Source organism: Mesoplodon densirostris, chromosome 20, assembly GCF_025265405.1.
Source record: "Mesoplodon densirostris isolate mMesDen1 chromosome 20, mMesDen1 primary haplotype, whole genome shotgun sequence".
NCBI classification, from domain to species: domain Eukaryota; kingdom Metazoa; phylum Chordata; class Mammalia; order Artiodactyla; family Ziphiidae; genus Mesoplodon; species Mesoplodon densirostris.
The window spans coordinates 27,059,217-27,082,442 of NC_082680.1; the positions used below are offsets into that span (position 1 = coordinate 27,059,217).

Consider the following 23,226-nt stretch of genomic DNA (forward strand, 5'->3'; position numbering starts at 1 on the left):
CCAATGGGGCTGAGGAAAAGTTCAGGAGGAGAAGAGGTTCTCTTCCCATCTCCGACTTCAATACGATTTTCTTCCTGGCTCATTTAGAAAAGACTTTGCAGTTTCCTCACTGCTTTCACGCCTGCTATTCACCCTCCTCTGGCCTCTGCTGCAGTCCTTTGTCTCCAGGCCCCAGCCCTGTCCTGCCTTGTTAAATGCGCTGTGACCTACTCCTGCCCCAAGTGCCATTCCCCACCTTCACAGGATCAGGCCCTTGAAAGCCACCAGACAGGCATCCCATTCTTGGTTCCCTTGGTAGACGTCTGTATGTACCTTGGGGGTGCTGTTTGCACTCTTAGGGCTTTTTACTGAACATCATTTTGTAAGGGATGCTTTCATGCCTAAAATGGCTTTCTGATAAACTAGTTGTAAGGGAAAAGAAAGAGAACATAGGAAGAGACAAGATCCATGTAATAGTGTCGTAGAGTGAAAAGCATTTTGCCATTTGGCCCTAACTCCACCTTTGAACTCCAGAGAGCCGTGTGGTGGTAGAAAGGGATTTGCTTACTTCTCCTCCCTCCCTCCCTTCTTCTTTCCTGCCTTCAGTGGTTATCCAGAGTCAACGGTGTCCTCAGTAGTGTGCTAGATCAACGAGTAAAAAGACAAGAAAACATTTATTTCCTCAATACCACCCACTACTAGGAGTTAATAAAATAGTGTGACAGAAAGAGAAATAAGCAAAACATTACTGTAAGGTGCGACCAGTTTTCATATCATGAGGCTGTGCACACAGCAGTACTTTGAGTAACAGAAGACGGTGGGACTCCCAGTTTCCTCTCCTCCTGCTTATCATCCATGCTTGCCGTGAAGTCTGCACAGAGAACATGATGTTTGATTTGGGGTTTGAAGGATGGGTAGGAATTCTCCAGGGCATCAAGAGGTGAAAGAGGATTCCAGGAAGAAGGAACAAAACATGCATAGAAATGAAAGCCTAAAAGCTCATGGAAGGTTGAATTATACACTGTTGGTGCAGCCACTATTGAGAACAGTAGGGAGGTTCCTTAAAAAACTGAAAATAGAGCTACCTTTTGATGCTGCAATCCCACTCCTGGGCATATATCCAGAGAAAACCATAATTTGAAAGGATACGTGCACCCCAATATTCATTGCGGCACTATTTACAATAGCCAAGACATGGAAGCAGCCTAAATGTCCATCGACAGGCGAATGGATAAAGAAGATGTATGTATATATACAATAGACTATTACTCAGCCATAAAAAACAATGAAATAATGCCAACTGCAGTGACATGGATGGACCTAGAGATTATCTTACGAAGTGAAGTAAGTCAGACAGAGAAAGACAAATACCAAATGATATCACTTATATGTGGAATCTAAAAAATGATACAAATGAACTTATTTACAAAAAGGAATTAGACTCAGACATAGAAAACAAACTTATGGTTAGTAAAAGGGAAGTGGGGGAGAGATGAATTGGGACTGAGGGATTAATAGATACATACTACTATATATAAAATAGATAAACAACAAGGATATACTGTATAGTACAGGGAGCTATATTCAATATCTTATAATAACCTATAATGGAAAAAAATCTAAAAAAGAATGTGTATATATATATATACACACACACATATACGTATATATATATATATATATATATGTATATATAACTGTATCACTCTGCTGTACATCTGAAACTAACACAACATTGTAAATCAACTATACTTCAATTTCTAAAAAGTACATGGAGGGTAGGAAACCTGGGGTAGTTGTGAGCTGCTGGAACAGAGAGTGGGTGACAGATGGAAGAATGCGTCTAGACCGGAAGACAGGGACAGATGATGGGGAGGGAATTTTCAAACCTCCATTCCCACAAAATACACACAAAGCGCTTTATCACGATAGTACAGATACTTCTCTGTGTGATAGCAGGGATACGTTTCTAAATAAAAATATTCTTGGGAATGCCTTGGTGCTGGATACCCTATACAAGATCATGGACAAATACAGCAAACTGTTGAATGACAGATACAGCAAGTAGCAAATTGTTGTGTGTGGACCAAAGTAATTTTCACTCTGTGGGTTTTCATTTAGTAACTACTTGCTTTACAAGTAGTTGCTTTACTTGCAGTGTGGTCACTCGTTTGGTACGTTTGAGGGTTTCCATGGGCATTATAATATGCGGGTAGAAACGCTAAGGCAGTAGATAGGCCTGGAGAAAGTGAAGAACCCTGGGTGGTCACTGCGATGATCTGGGATCTTCCATTTGCAGCTTACAGAGAATTAATCTCTCCTTCGTCTCTGTTACCCAGGTCCCGTCTTCACAATGTGTTTGGTCATTTGGGATGTATAATTGGGAGAAAAAACTGAATTTGTATTTTTGTGTGCTGTGTGTGGATAACAAGTAGCACTCTGATTTGGTGACCCCAGAGTTGAGGTTTATATAATAGCCACATGAGGAAACAAAGATTTGTTGACTTATTACCAGCCTTGAAACTCAGGGGCCAAACGTTTCCAGTCAGATGTTAGGTGGGTGAAAAGGATTTTGGTCAAAACTTTGCTCTTTGACACTTACTGTCCTAAGAGTAAAGTATAGTTTCACGGGAAGAGAATGACTTTCTGAATCTAATATGCTAAGTTTAAGAATGGTTGATTTCAGAACCTAGGAACATACCCCGACCTGTGACTACTATAATAGTGGTTATCTGTAATTCGTCGCCTGTTATAACTATGTTGACACAAAGTAATCACAAAGATAACAATTTTCAGGAACAGTCAGAGCAAAATCCGTAAAATTTTCTACTGTATACATCATATTGGAATGATTCGTATTTTTTCCATTATAATCTAGTCATGATTTTATAAGTACTAAACGCTAATTATGACAAATATTGGACATGTGTCACCCACTTTTTTTTTCTTTAACATCTTTATTGGAGTATAATTGCTTTACAATGTTGTGTTAGTTTCTGCTGTATAACAAAGTGAATCAGCTATACGTATACATATATCCTCATATCCCCTCCCTCTTGCGTCTCCCTCCCACCCTCCCTATCCCACCCCTCTAGGTGGTCACAAAGCACCGAGCTGATCTCCTTGTGCTATACGGCTGCTTCCCACTAGCTATCTTTTTTACATTTGGTAGTGTATATATGTCCATGCCGCTCTCTCACTTTGTCCCAGCTTACCCTTCCCCCTCCCCGTGCCTTCAAGTCCATTCTCTACGTCTGTATCTTTATTCCTTTCCTTTCCCTAGGTTCTTCAGAACCATTTTTATTTTTAGATTCCATATATATGTGTTAGCATATGGTATTTGTTTTTCTCTTTCTGACTTACTTCACTCTGTGTGACAGACTCTAGGTCCATCTACCTCACTACAAATAACTCAGTTTCGTTTCTTTTTATGGCTGAGTAATATTCCATTGTATATATGTGCCACATCTTCTTTATGCATTCATCTGTCAGTGGACACTTAGGTTGCTTCCATGTCCTGGCTGTTGTAAATAAGCGTCACCCACTTTTGATATATGCCTAAGGTGAGGGTTACTTACACACCTATTTTCTTTCAGTAGAGTTGCGTGTTACATGGATTTTAATTCTTACTTGATCTATTACCCAGATAGCCTTCCACGTAGAAAGATAGTAAACAGAGCAGCCAAGCCCAAAATGGGGCAGTGGGGGTGATGAGGGAGAAGCCTTCATTTTTAGAGGAGACACATTTAAAGCTGATTGAACTAACAGCCATTGTATTTATTTCTTCCTCTTCTTTTTACCCATTTTAAAACATTTTTGGCCTGTCATCTTGATATAACCTTTACACACGTACTCAGAATAAAGTTGAGATGCAAATTAATCATGCAAATTAGGCAGAACAGACACATATTTGATAGGAGAATTAATAGCAAAACTTGTCATTAACAAGTGGCCAGTGATGTGACAAATACTTTGTGTAAATGGAATTAATAGTGAAACATGTAGCAGCCAGCTTTTATTCTAAAAATGAAAATATCATAGTTAACTCAGCTTTATGAGACAAATGCATATTAAAAAGATGTTTTATTGATGACTTATGCAATAGCATGCAGTTTCTTTCCAGTTTTTTTATATTTGGGGAGAATATATTTGCAGTCGAACAGTGGAGTTTTACAGTAGCCTAAATATTTCACAGTATCAGTACTGTAGAATATAGTTTTTATTTTCTTCTTTTTTTCCCCATCTTCAAGACTCTTGGCTATCAATCTTCATTCTGAAAAATTTAACTTGCCATTGATGCATTGAAGTGATTTTTGTCCCAGGTTATTTGCAATCTAAATAAATCCGTTCATGGAAGTTTTAGGACTCAGTGGAGCTCACAGATAGGAGTCTTATAAATAATATAAAATTCAACCATCCAGGTCTATGAGTTCTGACCTTTCCCTGTGACCTCAGAATCCCAAGTAGATTCGATCTTGTCTTGTGGACAGACAGAAAGAAGGAAAGATGCTCTTGTATCCCAATACTCATTCTTATTCATTGTATGAGACTTGATCCTCTATTGAGTGACCACATACTGGGTTTATAAAATTGCTTGCCATTTTACCTTCTGAATCAAAAAATGTTGAATCCACAGCATTGTAAATCAACTATACTTGAATAAAATTAATAAAAAGAAAAAAAATGTTGAATATGATCTTCTGTGATATATGCAGAAAAATAGGAACCGTCAGGAACATTGTAACCCACTACCTGCAGGTAATGGGCATTGAGGGTAAGAGAAACAACCCCCCAAAAACCATCCACAAGTTTGGTTTGTCAAATAGAAGAAGAAATGGGGGGTTGATGGCTGCTCTGCCTAATCCATCATTTACTAATAAATACAGAAGATGTCTAGAGCAGTGTTTTTTAAGAGTGTTTTTTAAAGTGATATAAACCATCATCCTAAGGAAAACACAGGATACTTGGCAAAAACAAGTATTGTAACACAGTCTCTGGGGAGACTGTGTGTCATATACTCTCCATTTAGATTTTATAATTGTTAATATTTGCCAGGTTTCCTTTATATCTCTGTGTATGTCTGATATAGAGGGGATGCTTCAAAGTAAGCTGCAGACAGTATGACACTTCACCTCTGTACAGGACCATCTTTTTTTTTGAATTTTATTTTGTTTTTTTATACAGCAGGTTCTTATTAGTTATCTATTCTGTACATATTAGTGTATGTATATTGTACAGGACCATCTAGCAACATTTTATTGCATACGTTTGAAACCAGTCCTCCAGGCAGTGGTTCCCACATTGTAAGATGCATCAGAGTTGCCTGGAGGTCTTGTTAAAACACAGACTCTGGCCCCATCCCTGGAATTTCTGATCCGGTACCTCTGGGTGAGGCCAATGAGTGTTTGGTTTGACCAGGTGATGCTGATGTTGCTGGTCTGGGGACCACACCTAAAGAAGAGAATCGCTTGTTGTAGTGTGTTGAGATACAAATTGTTGATTTTATTAAAGAGTCCAAAAATCCTGTTTCTTATCCAGTCTATCAAGTTTCTCCTCTTTTTCTTTCCTGCCTCAAGTTTCTCTAACTGAATGAGAAGGTGGGGGGGTAGTCACACTTTCAGTTACACTATAAGTTTTTTTTTGCGGTATGCGGGCCTCTCACTGTCGTGGCCTCTCCCGTTGCGGAGCACAGGCTCCGGACACGCAGGCCCAGCGGCCATGGCTCACGGGCCCAGCCGCTCCGCGGCACGTGGGATCTTCCCAGCCGGGGCATGAACCCGTGTCCCCTGCATCGGCAGGTGGACTCTCAACCACTGCGCCACCAGGGAAGCCCACACTATAAGTTTTTATTCCCATCAAATACATTCCTTCTCTTGTTGCTTCCTAAGCTCATCAGATGAGAACCAGATATCCTGGATGACAACACCAGTTAAGACCAAGTACAGTGGGTAAATGTTCTGGTTCTTCTCCAAGGGCTTGTGTTCTAAGGGCCTGAGATGTAGGACCCAGATGTGTTGGGTGAGATTAGTGTTAGAACACTTCTTTTTCAGTTTGAGTGCTACTATGGGGATGGGATAGCAAAGGAGGGAACTTTGAGGACAGTGTGTGGCATTGTCACTATGTAGCTGATACATCATCATCTCCAAAGAAATGGGAAGATTATGCCCTGCAACCTGCTCACGGGGGCATTCTCTGATGACCTTACTGGACCTGAGGGGCAGGTATGCTGGAAATGGAAATGCCAGAGTTGGTGAATAAGTATTCTGAGACAGGGAGAGCTCTGAGAGCACCTGACAGCCTCTCCCACGGGTCTCTGGCAGGACTGGGCCCCAGGGTCAGGGTAACCTGCTCAGGTATGTTCCGTGTATAGATTTCCTTTCCTTCCCTGTATCCCTTTGCTCACGCTATACCTGCAGGCGTTGGCATTTTCCATTCACGGCCCATTGCTTCCTAGCAGTATGTCTCAGAGAAACCAACTTTCACTTAAATCCCTGTCACATGGGTTGCTTTGCGTGGCGGGAGGAAAGACAACCAGTTCAGCTGAAACTTGAGTACCACTGGGAAACTCAAGTGAACATCCATCCAGGGAGCATTTATATAACAACTCGGGCTTTTAGTAACTTTTTGTCAAGTATACTTATTTTATTAGTGATGAGTGTTCTTACAGAAGAATTAGACAATTCAGGTCACCCAAACCTAAATGTTTAAGTCATCTAGCATCTAGAGGTAAACGTAGGGTAAAATCTTGCACCAGCGCGCATCCCTAGCCATGACTCACAGGGTCCATCCAGGTTCAGAGCAGCATTGTATTGAAGAGAACACATCCATCAATGGAGAGGAAATTCAAAGTAGCACAGATTCTTTAATTTCTTGGAGTATTTAAAGGTTAAGTGTGTGAAGCATGGTCATTTACCTCTAACATATTATAGGTGTCTCCTGTTCACACCCATCAAATACTGGGGCAGCTCCTGCATCTTTTTTTTTTTTTTAATTACAACTTCTCCCCAAATAAAACTCCCACTAAAAAACCCCATCCATATTAGATGGGTATCACTTATCTTCCACTTCCTTCCTTTTTCTTCCTAAATTACAGGATATTAGAAATCTAAAAGCAACCTGACTCTCTGGGTCCCTCCTTAGAAGGCTTAGGAGAGAAAGAATGCAGGAGCTGGTCCCCGGCCTCCCTTAGCAGGTTGGGGGAAGGCAGATCTGAAGACATTAATAAATAATGTGTGTCCTATTACACAGATATTTTTACCATGCCTTATTTTTCTGACAGCTTTTTTTTCACTTAGCAACACATATACTTTGCTCTTTAATAATTATGTATGCACAGTCATCATTACTTTTGGATTTCATAGATTCAATTAAAGAGTATAATTTATTTGCCTAGTCCGCTATCCCTGAATATATATGGTATTTCCACATTTTCTCCTGTTACAAGTTGCTGTGTGTATATATTTATGTACTAACGTGCTACTTTCCTTAGGATCGTTCACAGAAGTGGAATTACTAGGTTGGAGATAGCAATTTTCAAATCTTCTGATGTATGTTGCTGTCTTATCTTCCAGCAATATATGGGTATGGTGATTTTGCCAGGACTTCAAAAACCCAAGAGGTCGTTATCCTATTTTAATCTTTGTCAATTTATAGGCAAATAACAAATAAATACATCAATAGCATCTTGTGAAACATCTGGTTTCTTTTTTTGTTAATTAAATTTTATTGAGGTAACATTGGTTTATAACACTATGTGGGTTTCATGTGTACAACCTTGTATTTCTACTTCTGTATTCACTTACAGCATGCTCACCACCGAAAATTTAGTTTCCATCTGTCATCATATGGTTGATCTCCTTTACCCATTTTGCGCTCCCTCCCTGCCTACCCCAGCACTTTGGTAACCACTACTCTGTTCTCTGTATCTACATGTCTGTTTTTGTTTGGTTCCGTTTGTTTATTTAGTTAATTTTTTATATTCTACATATGAGTGAAATCATACAGTATTTATCTTTCTCCCTCTGACTTATTTCTCTTAGCATAATAATCTCTTGCTATTATCACAGATTGTAAGATTTCATCTTTTTTATGGCTGAATAGTATTTCTGTGTTTTTTTGTGTGTGTGTGCATGTATGTGTGTGAGCGTGTGTGTGTCATCTTTATCCATTCATCCATTGATGGGCACTTAGATTGTTTCCATATCTTGGCTATTGTAAATAATGGTGCGGTGAACACAGGAGTGCATATATTTTTTTAATGTGTTTTCGTATTTTTTGGATAAATACCCAGAAGTGGGGGATAGCTGGATCATCTTTTCATGTGCCTGTTGGCCATCTGTGTGTCTTCTTTGGAAAAATGTGTGCTCAGGTCCTCTGCCCACTTTTCAATCAGGTTGTTTGTTTTGCTGTTGTTGTTGAGTCATATGAATTCATTATATATTTTGGTTGTTAACCCCTTTGGATGTTAACCCCAGATATATGATTTGCAAATATCTTCTCTCATTTGGTAGGTTTCTTTGTTTTGTTGATGGTTTCCTTTGCTGTGCAGAAGCTTTTTAATTTTATGTAGTCCCATTTATTTATTTTGCTTTTGTTTCCTTTGCCCGAGGAGACATATCTAGAAACATATTGCTAAGACGTGTGTCAAAGAGCATACTGACTGTGTTTTCTTCTAAGAATTTTATGGTTTCAGGTTGTACATTCAAGTCTTTAATCTATGTTGAGTTGATTTTTTGTGTGTATGGTTAGAGATAGTGGCGTTGTTTCATTCTTTTGCACGTAGCTGTCCAGTTTTCCCAGCACCACTTATTGAAGAGACTATCCTTTCTCCATTTTATGTTCTTTGTTTGTAAATCAATTGTCTGTACATGTGTGGGTTTATTTCTGGACTCTCAGTTCTGTTCACTTCATCTAAGTATCCATTTTTCTGCCACTACCACACTGTTTTGATTACTATGGCTTTGTAATATAGTTTGAAATCAGGGAATGTGATACCTCCAGCTTTGTTCTTTTTTCACAAGATTGCTTTGGCTATTTGGAATATATTGTGATTCCATATAAATTTTAGATTTTTTTTTGTTCTATTTCTGTAAAAAAATGTCCTTTGGATTTTAATAGAAATTGCATTGAATCTGTAGATTGTTTTAGGTAATGTGGATATTTTATCAATGTTAATTCTTTCAATCCATGAGCACAGAATATCTTTGCATTTATTTGTGTCTTATTCAGTTTTTTCCCACAGTGTCTTACAGTTTTCAGTGTACAAGTCTTTCACTTCCTTCATCAGATTTATTCCTAGGTATTTTATTCCTTTATTTTGGAGTTGAAAATGGTATTGTTTTCTTAGTTTCTTTTTCTGCTATATCACTGTTAGCATATAAAAATGCAACAGATTTTTGTATGTTGATTTTATACCCTGAAACTTTACTGTATTTGTTTATTATTTCTATTAGTGTTTTGTTGGAGTCTTTAGGGTTTTCTGTATATAAAATCATGTCATCTGCAAATAGTGACAGTTTTACTTCTTCTTTCCAATTTAATGCCTTTTATTTCTTTTTCCTGCTTAATTGCTCTGGCTAGGACTTCTAATACTGTGTTGAATAAGAGTGGTGAGAGTGGGCATCCTTGTCTTGTTCCTAATTTTAGAGTGATAGCTTTCAGTTTTTCACCACTGAGTGGGAAAATCTGGTTTCTTTAATCACTCTTAATATTGGTAGGGTTTTTTTTTTTTGTATGTTACAAAATCCTCTTTTCATTCCATAAACTGCTTTTCATTCTGTAGCTTACTTTTTTCATTGAGGGTTTAGTCTCGATGTTTTGCAGGAGTGCTTGATAGATAAAATATGTTAGCCATTTGTCTGGGAAATATCTCCCAGCGTAGTGTTTTCTTTGTAAAACATTAAGCTGTTACATTGGCTACTTGAAGAATTACAGTCTTAATTAACAAATTAAAAATGTTCTTTGCTAAATGATTCCCTTTTACCTTGTGGCTGCTACAGGCCTCACTTCTTTAAGTCACAGCACATGTGGTACCATCTCACCTGTGGTGGCCCTTTTTCACAGCCTCAGAAACAAGAAGCCACTTTATATAATTCTGTAGCATTGCTGTGTTGAATATAAATGAATGTGTTTGCAAATTCCACTTAAGGATTGCATTTATCATTCTTATGGCTTAAAGTTACTAGGCTGCACAAGAATTTCATGAAGGATCCATCTGAAGGTTATATGAGATTGCCTATCCAAAGTGGTGTTACTGACAAATGCTGGAGAATTTCAGAGAAGGCTGTGACCAGGGTCAGCCTGAGCAGTTGCTGCTTGTGGGAGGCCCTGACTTGAAATGGCTCTGTTGTGATTTCAACAGGCAGAGAGAGAGAAAAAGACATTGTGGGTCTTGCTCTATTCTTGTAGAAGCAAGAAAAGCCTCTTCCAATACAGAGCAAGTAAATAAAAATAAATGGCAATGTCAGTACCTGGGCCAGCTGCTCACCCACAATTGAATTGCCCAGTAGCAAGATTCTGCTGCATGTGTAAGCCCAGATGACCTTCTGGACTACTCTCTACACGCTAAGCACACAGTGGCCTTGAGTCTTGGATCAAACTTGGCAGTAAAATTACATGATCTCCATGCTTCTGCTTGGAGAGAATTTTGTTCTGTATCTTTATTTCAGGTTCACACGCATGGGCTCAAATAGTCACACTGTGTAACTATAGAAGACTGTAAATGATATTTCTCGATATGCTCTATATTCATGCAGGAATATAAATGATATTTATGAGGAAGTTGGGAGTGCTTTAAATATTGTGAAAATGCTGACTTTGACACATAGGGGATAATGATGCAGAAACAGCAGGCTCTTTGTAAACTGTTTAATGGCAACAATGTTCTAAATCAAAGCAATCTACACTTCCCCATTTACAATTTTATCTCTAACTCCTACAGTCTCATAAAGAGTTTTAGTAACCAAAATCTTTTGCTTTTCTGAATGGTTATCCAGTACTCCGATGCTTCAAACTGTTTATATTTTATCTTTTAAAACTTAGAAATGTTTCATGGGGGGTTGGTAGGGTATGTCATTTTGGCTGAAATATGGTATAACAGATACAAAATTTAAGGAGCATAAGTTTTAAACATGTGAGCTCATTTCCTTCTGTAGTGTTTTATATCCTAGATAAATATTAATACTTATATAAATGGGTTTGTGTGCTTGCATAGAAATAATATAGTGGTAATGTACACATGTCTCTAGCCTATTGAGTAATGGGTGTGCAGTGGTAAATGCCAGAAGGATTACACTGTGCAACTCAATTTTGTTTAATTTTTCCAATATGGCAAAGTTTAATCTGTATATTAACTTCTGTATTTGCTAAATTATAGACATTTACCTTTAAATGCACATTTTTCTCCATGTGTAAGCTGAAAATAATTCTTGTAATCTAATTATATTTGACTGTAGACCGTGCTGTTTACATTTCATAATGCCTATGTTTATTTCTGACCTGCTGTATCTTCATTTAATGAGTTTCCTCTAGAATTTCCAGTGAACCCACTTTGCTTGCATCAGATGAAAAAATAAGTTAATAAGAAGAACAGAAGTAATAGAGAAAAATACCTGTGAGAAAACACTTGAATGTTTCTAAAGAGACCTAGAAAGAAGTTTCCTACTGTGTTTTCTTTTTGTCATATGGAACATTTTTAGAAGTAAAGATTCTGCTGTATTCTGCTCTAAGTACATTTGAATCACACATCTCGATGTTAGTAAGTTTTCTCTGATTCCACTTTTGATTTTCATTTACAGGAAGAGATTTCTTTTATTCAGCAGAGTAATTTTCATAATCTCTGATGGTGTAAGGCATGGGAGGAAAAGTAAACCTAGGTTTGTGCTCAGAAACACAATATGCCAACTTTATATCTCTGGGACTTTGCAGTAAACTTTTATTTTAAATGTTTTTCTGTGTGCTCACAAAAATTTAGAGGATATGAAACACATACTACATTTTTTTTTACCCTCAAACACTGAATAAAAACTCATGCATGGAAGTGCCTAATAAAATGTATAAAGTCCAAAGGAAGGAAGAGGAATTTTATGAATTTGATACAGACCTGACAGAAAAAATTAGGTTAAAAAGCAGAACAATCCCTTTGTGGGGAGCGTCACTAACCAGTGGAGAGATGGAGAAGATTTGCACATTTAATTTCTGGTGGTCTTGACTGTATAACTTTTGGTTCATGACGTATATTTTCTCTGGAGGATTTCCACGTCATTTTTATCATGTTGGAATTCTTAAAAGAAAAAAAATTCTCTAAATTGAAAAACTCTTTGGCTTTACCTGATTCTCTCTTTCTACTTTGCATATTCTCCTGGGGAAAAAGAGGAAATGAACTCTAGCTTGGGGTATGGGAGGTAAAAACTGTCAGTGGAAGCCGTGATATTATCATTATTTAGACTAATAGGAAATGACAGGAACTGTGTAGAAATAATCATTGTCTTTGTGAGAAGTTGCAAATCATATTAGAGACTTTCAATCGTAGTGACTAAGTAAATATATATTTATATAGAAAGTAATGAAAACTCATTAGGACTGCAAAGATTTTTTTCATAAATATGTTTGAGGAGTCAATTTAAAACATTGGTTATGTATGGAATTTCAAGGTGTATTTTCCTCATTTATCATATGTGCTGTTTTACTGCTTTTTTTTAGTATATAGTTTCAGGATCAATGTATGGATTGTAGTTGGAGCAGGGTTAATTGTCAAAAAGAAAATGGAGGGAAAATATAGAATAGGGGAATTTTCACAGAACATCTTAACTTCAGGGAAAATATAAAACCATGAAATGAAAAGAGTCATATATATTTACAAATATATGTAAAATTTGTATAGATATTTGTGTATGTATACAGTTTTATATGTATAAATATTTTATTACATTTTCATATAACCAAGAATTTTTAAGCACAAACATTCATCATTTGATACAATAAAAAATCAGATAAAAATGTGTATAGTGGTTTTCAATGTACCATGGAATCAATGGCTCATTTGGACAGTAGATAATGGAGGGTCACTATTCTAAATATTTATTTCTTTTTTAGCGTTATGAGTGTAACTATCGTGAGAGGGCAGAAAGACTTCACTACTCCTTCATTTACCCAGTTTTATGTTTTCTAATGATTCCCTGTGTCAGATGTTGGCATTCACAGCAATGATTATGTCTTTGTGTTTGTTTCTGTAAAACCACATTGGACCTCTTCAGAGTAACACAGCACATCACTGCAGACCAGAAAATCTATGCATTAGAGCACAATAGCCATTTTTCTTTAGGTTAATTGAAGCTTGATAGAAGCTGAACTAAAATTAAGCAAATATAAAAGAGGGATGCTCACCACCATTAAAAGGAGAGTGAAGAACAACTTAATGTTTTGGAAAATGTCCTTTCAGGCTTGTGACGTGAGTGTGGTCAACAGATCGCACCAATTGACAATTTAAAATAATTAACTCATTGGACCAGAAGTAGGTTCTTTGTGCGAAGAGCCAAAACAGAGACTGACCCCTTGAGCAGCAGCTGTGGTAACTCAGGAGACAGTAACCTACCTACCCATGGAGTAGGTTTTGTAGGGCATATATTCAGCCAGTCTCCTTTAGAGGATGTGTAACCCATATATTTTTGAGATATTTTGAGAAGGAGATTGCTTAAATTGTGTGATGGAAATGTGGCATGCACCCAGTCGTCTTTAGTCTTCTCAGTTAAATCCAAAAAACATGTGGTCACTTTCATTGCAACTGACATGTGTTCTCTGGGATGAAGTGAGGGTTCTCTTAAGAATACTGATGAAAGTTTTTGTTAGAGTCATCATCATCGGTATCATTTTTTCCCCAAGTATGCTTAGAGCTCATTCTCCTAAACTTGTGACATGATGTTTAGGATTTGGTTGGAAGGTATATGAGTGTGATCATGCATTGTTCATGCTCCAACACATTCCTCCTTGCTAAGTTCACTGCTAGGAGCCTTGACATGGTCATAAGTAGCAAAGAGAGAAGGCGACCTGGCCTCAAGGTCAGTGCTCCCAGCACTTTATCATGGCCTTCCTAATTTGTGATTTGTGTATGGTGATTTTCACTCTGTAGAACTCTCTAGAATTCAATTTAAATTTATAATGTATAGCCAAAGAGGTCACATGATGGGAGACCAAGGATGTTGACTAAAGACTAATGAAAGTCTAACATGAGCAGAGCTAAGGATAACCTGGGAACTAAATGCAAAGGAGAAATATTAATATTTTATCTTTCTTTATTTGGAGTTCTTCAGATTACAAAAGTGATACCTCCTTGTCTGATCAAATGAAACAAGACAATGGAAAGATGTATAAAGGCAAAGCTGATTATCTTCCTTTCCTCCTGACTTTATCCTAATTTCCCCACCTGATAAAAGCAGTATTGACGGCTCAGTGTCTATCTTTTATTTTTTTTATTTAACATCTTTATTGGAGTATAATTGCTTTACAATACTGTGTTAGTTTCTGCTGTATAACAAAGTGAATCAGATATATGTATACATATCTCCCCATATCCCCTCCCTCTTGAATCTCCCTCCTGCCCTCCTTATCCCACCCTTCTAGGTGGTCACAGTGCAACGAGCTGACTTCCCTGTACTATTCAGCTGCTTCCCACTAGCTAGCTATTTTACATTTGGTAGTGTATATATGTCCATGCCACACTCTCACTTTGGCCCACCTAAAATTTCCCCCTCCCTGTGTCCTCAAGTTCATTCTCTACATCTGCATCTTTTTTTTTTTAATTTTTGAATTTTATTTCATTTATTTTTTTATACAGCATGTTCTTATTAGTTATCTATTTTATACATATTAGTGTTTATATGTCAATCCCAATCTCCCAGTTCATCCCACCACCATCCCCACCCCCTACCCCCTGCAGCTTCCCCCCTTGGTGTCCATAGGTTTGTTCTCTACATCTGTGGCTATTGTAAGTAGTGCTGCAATGAACATTGGGGTGAATGTGTCTTTTTGAATTATAGTTTCCTATGGGTATATGCCCAGTAGTGGGATTCCCGGGTCATATGGTAATTCTATTTTCAGTTTTTTAAGGAACCTCCATACTGTTCTCCATATCAATTTACATTCCCACCAACAGTGCAAGAGGGTTCCCTTTTCTCCACATCCTCTCCAGCATTTGTTGTTTGTAGGTTTTCTGATGATGCCCATTCTAACTGGTGTGAGGTGATACCTTGTTGTAGTTTTGATTTGCATTTCTCTAATAATTAATGATGTTGAACAGCTTTTTATGTGCTGCTTGGCCATCTGTATGTCTTCTTTGGAGAAATGTCTATTTAGGTCTTCTGCCCATTTTTGGATTGGGTTGTTTGTTTTTTTGATATTGAGATGCATGATCTGCTTGTAAATTTTGGATGTTAATCCTTCGTCAGTTGCTTCATTTGCAAATATTTTCTCCCATTCTGAAGGTTGTCTTTTTGTCTTGTTTGTAGTTTCCTTTGCTTTGCAAAAGCTTTTAAGTTTCATTAGGTCCCATTTGTTTATTTTTGTTTTTATTTCCATTACTCTAGGAGGTGGATCAAACAGATCTTGCTGTGATTTATGTCAAAGAGTGTTCTTCCTGTGTTTTCCTCTAAGAATCTTACAGTGTCCGGTCTTATGTTTAGGTCTCGAATCCATTTTGAGTTTATTTTTGTGTATGGTGTTAGGGAGTGTTCTAATTTCATTCTTTTCCATGTAGCTGTCCAGTTTTCCCAGCACCACTTATTGAAGAGACTATCTTTTCTCCATTGTATATCCTTGCCTCCTTTGTCATAGATTAGTTGACCATAGGTACATGGGTTTATCTCTGGTCTTTCTATCCTGTTCCATTGATCTATGTTTCTGTTTCTGTGCTAGTAGTGTATTGTCTTGATTACTGTAGCTTTGTAGTATAATCTGAAGTCAGGGAGCCTGATTCCTCCAGGACCGTTTTTTTCCCTCAAGACTGCTTTGGCTATTTGGGGTCTTTTGTGTCTCCATACAAATTTTAAGATTTTGTTGTTCTAGTTTTGTCAAAAATGCCATTGGTAATTTGATAGGGATTGCATTGAATCTGTAGATTGCTTTGGGTACTATACTCATTTTCACAATGTTCATTCTTCCAATCCAAGAACATGGTATATCTCTCTGTTTGTATCATCTTTAATTTCTTTCATCACTCTCTTATAGTTTTTTGCATACAGGTTGTTTGTCTCCCTAGGGAGGTTTATTCCTAGGTATTTTATTCTTTTTGTTGCCGTGGTAAATGGGAGTGTTTCCTTAATTTCTCTTTCAGATTTTTCATCATTAGTGTATAGGAATGCAAGAGATTTCTGTGCATTAATTTTGTATCCTGCAACTTTACCAGATTCATTGATTAGCTCTAGTAGTTTTCTGGTGGCATCTTTAGGATTCTCTATGTATAGTATATCATCTGAAAACAGTGACAGTTTTACTTCTTCTTTTCCAATTTGTATTCCTTTTATTTCCTTTTCTTCTCTGATTGCCGTGGCTAGGACTTCCAAAACTATGTTGAATAATAGTGGTGAGAGTGGGCAACCTTGTCTTGTTCCTGATCTTAGTGGAAATGGTTTCAGTTGTTCACCATTGAGAATGATGTTAGCTGTGGGTTTGTCATATATGGCCTTTATTATGTTGAGGTAAGTTCCCTCTATGCCTACTTTCTAGAGAGTTTTTATCACAATGGGTGTTGAATTTTGTCAAAAGCTTTTTCTGAATCTATAGAGATGATCATATGGTTTTTATCCTTCAATTTGTTAATATGGTGTATCACATTATTGATTTGTGTATATTGAAGAATCCTTGCATCCCTGGGATAAATCCCACTTGATCATGGTGTATGATCCTTTTAATCTGTTGTTGGATTCTGTTTGCTAGTATTTTGTTGAGGATTTTTGCATCTATATTCATAAGTGATATTGGTCTGTAATTTCCTTTTTTTGTAGTATCATTGTGTGCTTTTGATATCAGCGTGATGGTGGCCTCATAGAATGAGTTTGGGAGTGTTCCTTCCTCTACAATTTTTTGGAAGAGTTTGAGAAGGATAGGTGTTAGCTCTTCTCTAAATGTTTGATAGAATTCACCTGTGAAACCATCTGGTCCTGGACTTTTGTTTGTTGGAAGATTTTTAATCACAGTTTCAATTTCATTTCTTGTGATTGTTCTGTTTGTATTTTCTATTTCTTCCTGGTTCAGTCTTGGAAGGTTATACCTCTCTAAGAATTTGTCCATACAGATTCCCTTGTAAATTATTTGTTGCTTTTCCCTTGCTGCTTTTAATATTTTTTCTTTGTATTTAATTTTTGATAGTGTATTTAATATGTGTCTCGGCATGTTTCTCCTTGGATTTATCCTGTATGGGTCTCTCTGTGCTTCCTGGACTTAATTGACTGTTCCTTTCCCATGTTGGGGAACTTTTCAACAATAATCTCTTCAAATACTTTCTCAGACCCTTTCTTTTTCTCTTCTTCTTCTGGGACCCCTATAATCGAACATTGGGGAGTTTAATGTTGTCTCCAAGGTCTCTGAGACTGTCCTCAATTCTTTTCATTCTTTTTTCTTTAGTCTGCTCCTTGGCAGTTATTTCCACTATTTTATCTTCCAGGTCACTTATCCGTCCTTCTGTCTCAGTTATTCTGCTATTGATTCCTTCTAGAGAATTTTTAATTTCATTTATTGTGTTGTTCATCACTGTTTGTTTGCTCTTTAGTTCTTCTAGGTCCTTGTTAAACATTTCATGTATTTTCTGCATTCCTTTTCCAAGATTTTGGATCATCTTTACTAGCATTACTCTGAATTCTTTTTCAGGTAGACTGCCTGTTTCCTCTTCATTTGTTTGGTCTGGTGGGTTTTTACCTTGCTCCTTCATCTGCTGCATGTTTCTCTGTCTTCTCATTTTGTTTAACTCACTGTGTTTTGGGTCTCCTTTTCACGAGCTGCAGGTTTGTAGTTCCTGTTGTTTTTGGTGTCTGCCCTCAGTGGGTGAGGTTGGTTCAGTGGGTTGTTTAGACTTCCTGGTGGAGGGGATTGGTGCCTGTGTTGTGCTGGTTGGGGCTGGAGCTTTTCTTTCTGGTCGGCAGGGCCATGTCCGGTGGTGTGTTTTGGGGTGTCTGTGAACTTAGTATGATTTTAGGCAGCCTCTCTGCTAATGGGTGGGGCTGTGATCCAGTCTTGCTAGTTGTTTGGCATGGGGCGCCCAGTACTGTAGCTTGCTGGTCGTTGAGTGGAGCTGGGTCTTAGCATCGAGACGGAGATCTCTGGGAGAGCTCTTGCCGATTGATATTACCTGGGGCCAGGAGGTCTCTGGTGGTCCAATGTCCTGAACTTAGCTCTCTCGCCTCAGAGGCTCAGGCCTGACACCAGGACGGGGCACCAAGACTCTGTCAGCATGCTGCTCACTGTGCAAAGCCGGTTTTGTGCTTCCCTCTCTCCTTCTCCAAGGCTGCTGGGGCTGCAGCAGCCATGCTCTCCTCCACCGCTGCCTCTTAAGAGCCACATGGCTCCAGAGGGGAGGGCACAAGGGGATGGGGCGTGTGGAGGGATGGACCTGGGTGCCAAGCCCTGTGTAGCAGGAAGCGGCGACACCTGGGTTGCGGTGCCTCTAGATCTTGCTCTCTGTTTCTCAAAATATAATTTAAACCCCCTATTTCCCCTCCCGCCCAGCCCCCCTGTGACGGTTACTGGCGGGCGACTCACGCGTGCACTGGCCGGACTGGCCAAGTGCCTCCCGAGCGTCCCCTGGCCCCACCCCTATTTTTTTTTTTCTTTTTTCTTGTTGGCCGCGCCACACTTCACGCCGGATCTTAGTTCCCCAACCAGGGATCGAACCCGTGCCCCCTGCAGTGGAAGTGTGGAGTCTTAATCACTGGCCCACTAGGGAAGTCCCAGTGTCTATCTTTACACCTTTTAAAATTGCTTATACAAATACATTAACGCAGATGTAATCCCCATATCATTGGTGGTGTTTTACCAAAATAAAAATCATTCTGTACACATTAATTTGCTTTTTTCACTAAAGAAATATATCATGGAGTGAACAAATTGTAAGTACAAGGCATGCAGTCAGGGGAGCAAGTTTGGGAGTGTCTGGAATATTGTTATGCACAGTTGGGAGAGAAGCAAGTTCAATGATTACAAAGGCTATTGCATACTATAGTATAAGGTAGATATACCAAATATTAATTAATCAGTAAAGAGTAGTTTCTTTATTTCTAGCAATCATAGATACAGACATGCTAGTTGGAGCTTTAGATTAGCCTGGGAAAATCAGTGTGGAGTTACCACACTGAGAAGTTCTCATCTATCCATGAGAAAAGGAACTTTAAGACGGCAGTGAAATGCTGTTTCTCTGTGATCAGAATGACAAACATAAAAAGTTCTGATAATTCCAAAAATTGGATAGGATGTAAAGAAGAGTAACACATGTGCTGCTAGCTGTAAAAACAGGAAAATATTTTTTTTCATTATCTAATAAAGTTGAAGGTTATGTGTATCCAAATCCCGCGTATTCATTCTAGAAATGTACTTGAGAACAAACGTTCTCAAATAGTTTTGTCTCAGGATCCCTTTAGAATCTTAAAATTTATTGAGAACCCCAAAGAGCTTTTGTTTCTGTAGGTTCTATCTATGGATCTTTACCAGTATTACCAATCTTTACCAATTTACCCATCTTTTTCAGTATAAATTTTAGACCATTTTCAGGTATTTATTATTATGCTTAGAATAACAAAAATATACCCAATACGTAAACAGCATATTTTTATGAAAAATAGCTATGCTTTGACAAACAAAAACTTACTAAAAAACATGATGTTGCTTTCATTTTTGCAAATCTTTTTAATGTTTGGCCAAATAGGAAACAACTCATATCTGCTTCTGGATTCAATCTGTTGTGCTATGTTGTTTTGGTCCCAGTATATGAGGAAAATCTAGCCCCACAGTGATGTATATTTGACAAAGGAAGGAGTGTTTTAATAGCCTTTTTAGATATTTGTGGACATTCTTTTTGATACTATGTGCAACTTGACATGTGGTAGTTTTGTAAAGTTTAGTGGCAATGTAAAACAATGTCAAAGAACATTTATACTTTGTTTTTATTCTGGTAGCTTGCATTTTGGTTGCGTGTTTATCCACAGTAATCTTGTGATATCATGCAACAGTCAATTAGAAAATATTGATTCACCAAGTTCTGCAGATCTTCCAAATGTGGACGCATTCATAATGCAGTAGAAAAATCGTGGGATAGGGAGGGTGGGAGATGAGGCTCAAGAGGGAGGGGTTATGGGGATATATGTATACATATGGCTGATTCACTTTGCTATACAGTGGAAACTAACACAACATTGTAAAGCAATTATATTCCAGTAAAGATGAAAAAAAAATTATTGAGGGCTTCCCTGGTGGCGCAGTGGTTGAGAGTCCGCCTGCCGATGCAGGGGACACGGGTTCGTGCCCCGGCCCAGGAAGATTCCACGTGCCGTGGAGCGGCTAGGCCCATGAGCCATGGCCGCTGAGCCTGCGCGTCCGGAGCCTGTGCTCTGCAATGGGGAGAGGCCACAACAGTGAGAGGCCTGCGTACCAGGAAAAAAAAAAAAAAGAGAAGTGAAAGAGTAAAAGAAAAAAAAAATATTCTAACAATAAAGATGAATCTATGTTACATCCAATTTCAATACAAATCATAAAAGTTAAAATAAATCACTTTCATTAATATTACTACTAATTTCATCTGAACGGTCTTTGAGTATTAGGAAGCTATAAATTCACAGTGGCAGATAAAAGTTTTCAACAATTCTAATTTTCAAATGAAAGCACAAATTTTGTTTTTGGCAATGAGTACTGTCAGTCGTTTAGTTTTGTTTGAAATGATAATCTCACTGTTTATTTTCAAGAAAATTTCTGCTAAATGCTCAAATTTGAATAATAGTTTTTTTCAGTCTTTCTTCCAGTGTAACAGTGTTCCATGAAAAAAAAGTTAGTTTAGTTTATAACTCAGTTACACCAGGGCTTTTCTACTTCAGTATGCAAGAGGAGAGCTTTATGCATAATATTTGTTATTTAAAAAGCATGTACTGAAGAATGGAGACCTAATAAAATAAACGGTTTTTACCGCTTCATCAAAGTCCTCAGGCTGACACTTTTTTTTTTTCTGTTGCAAGTGTGTGGCAGTAAAAGATGCAGTAGAGTATGGTGCCGATATATCAGTTTTGCCTGCAGTTTACTCACCATTGGTTTTACACCATCAGTTGAATGTCAATGCAGTGAAAAAAGAAAATCACACTTTAGTATTATTAGTAGACTAGATTTTTCTTCCTGGTCCTGTGGTTGTTGGGAAGTCTCAGGGTTCTGTGGATCACATTTTGAGAATAATTATCTTAGAAAAACTTGTGTGTGTTCACCACATTATAGGTACAAGTATGTTTTAATTTAATTGTGTGTAATACAAAAATACTTGGAAATAATTCCAGTGCCTATTAACTTGAGGATGGAGAAATACATTGCAGCACACAGGCATACCTCACTTTATCACACTCCAATTTATCGTGCTTTGCATATAATGCATTTTTTTTAATTGAAGGTTTGTGGCACCCTTGCATCAAGCGAGCCTGTTGACGTCATTTTTCCAACAGCATTTGCTCACTTTGTGCCTCTCTGTCCCATTTTTGGTAATTCTCATTAGATTTCAAACTTTTCTATTATTATTATATTTCTTATGGTAATCTGTGATCAGTGATCTTTGATATTACTATTGTAATTGTTTGGGGGACCCACAAACCACACCCATATGAGAGGTCAAACTTGATTGATGAATGTGGTTTGTGTTCTTACTGCAGCACTGACTGGCTTTTCCCCTCTCCCCTTCTCCTCCAGCCTCTCTTCTCTGGGAGGTGGAAAAGTATTAAAATTAGACCAATTAATAACCCTTCAATGGCCTCTAAGTGTTCAGATGAAAGGAAGAGTCCCATGTCTCTCACTTTAAATTAAAAGCTACAAATGATTAAGCTTAGTAAGGAAGGCAAGATAGACGGAAAGCTAAGCCTCTTGTACCAGTTAGCCAAGTTGTAAATGCAAAGGAAAAGTTCTGGAAGGAAATTAAATGTGCTACTCCAGTGAACACACAGATGATAAGAAAGAACAGCCTTATTGCTGATATGGAGAAAGTTTGATTGTTCTGGTTAGAAGATCAAACCAGCTACAACACTGCCTTAAGCCAAAGTCTAATCAAGAGCAAGACCCTAACTGTCTTCAATTCTGTGAAGGCTGAGAGAGACAAGGAAGCTGCAGAAGACAAGTTTGAAGCTGGCAGCAGTTGGTTTGTGAGGCTTAAGGAAAGGAGATTTAAGGAAAGAAGCCATATTCATAACATAAAAGTGCAAGGTGAAGCAGCAAATGCTGATGTAGAAAGCTGCAGCAAGTTATCCAGAAAATGTAGCTAAGATCATTAATGACGGTGATACACTAAATAGCAGATTTTCAATGTAGACCAAACAGCCTTCTGTTGGAAGAAGATGCCATCTAGGACTTTCATAGCTAGAGCGGAAAAGTCAATGCCTGGCTTCAAAGCTTCAAAGGATAGGCTGAGTCTCTTATCAGGGGCTAATGTATTTGGTGACTTCAAGTTGAAGCCAGTGCTCATTTACCATTCTTAAAACCCTACGGCCTTTAAGAAAGATGTTAAATCTACTCTGCCCGTGCTCTATAAATGGAACAACAAAGACTGGATGACAGCGCACCTCTATACAACATGATTTACTGAATATTTTAAGCCCACTGTGGAGACCTACTGCTCAGAAAAAAAGCTTTCTTTCAGAATATTACTGCTCATTGACAAAGCATATGGTCATCCAAGAGCTCTGATGGAAATGTACAACAAGATTAATGTTGCTTTCATGCCTGCTAACACAGCATCATTTTGTAGCCAGTGGATCCAGGAGAAATTTTGACTTTCAAGTGTTACCATTGAAGAAACACATTTTGTAAAACTATCGCTGCCAGAGATAGTGATTCCTCTGATGGTTCTGGGCAAAATAAAGTAAAAATCATCTGGAAAGTATTCAACATTCTAGGTGCCATTAAGAACATTTGTGATTAGATATGGGGATATATGTATATGTATAGCTGACTCACTTTGTTATAAAGCAGAAACACACCATTGTAAAGCAATTATACTCCAATAAAGATGTTTAAAAAAAAACATTTGTG

The 23,226-nt window shown here is 37.9% G+C and overlaps 1 protein-coding gene across 2 annotated transcripts in view; it reads left to right on the forward strand.

The window, feature by feature from the left end:
- UNC5D (unc-5 netrin receptor D) overlaps positions 1-23,226 on the forward strand; it is a 620,692-nt gene that overhangs the window by 106,623 nt on the left and 490,843 nt on the right. The window lies entirely within an intron of this gene.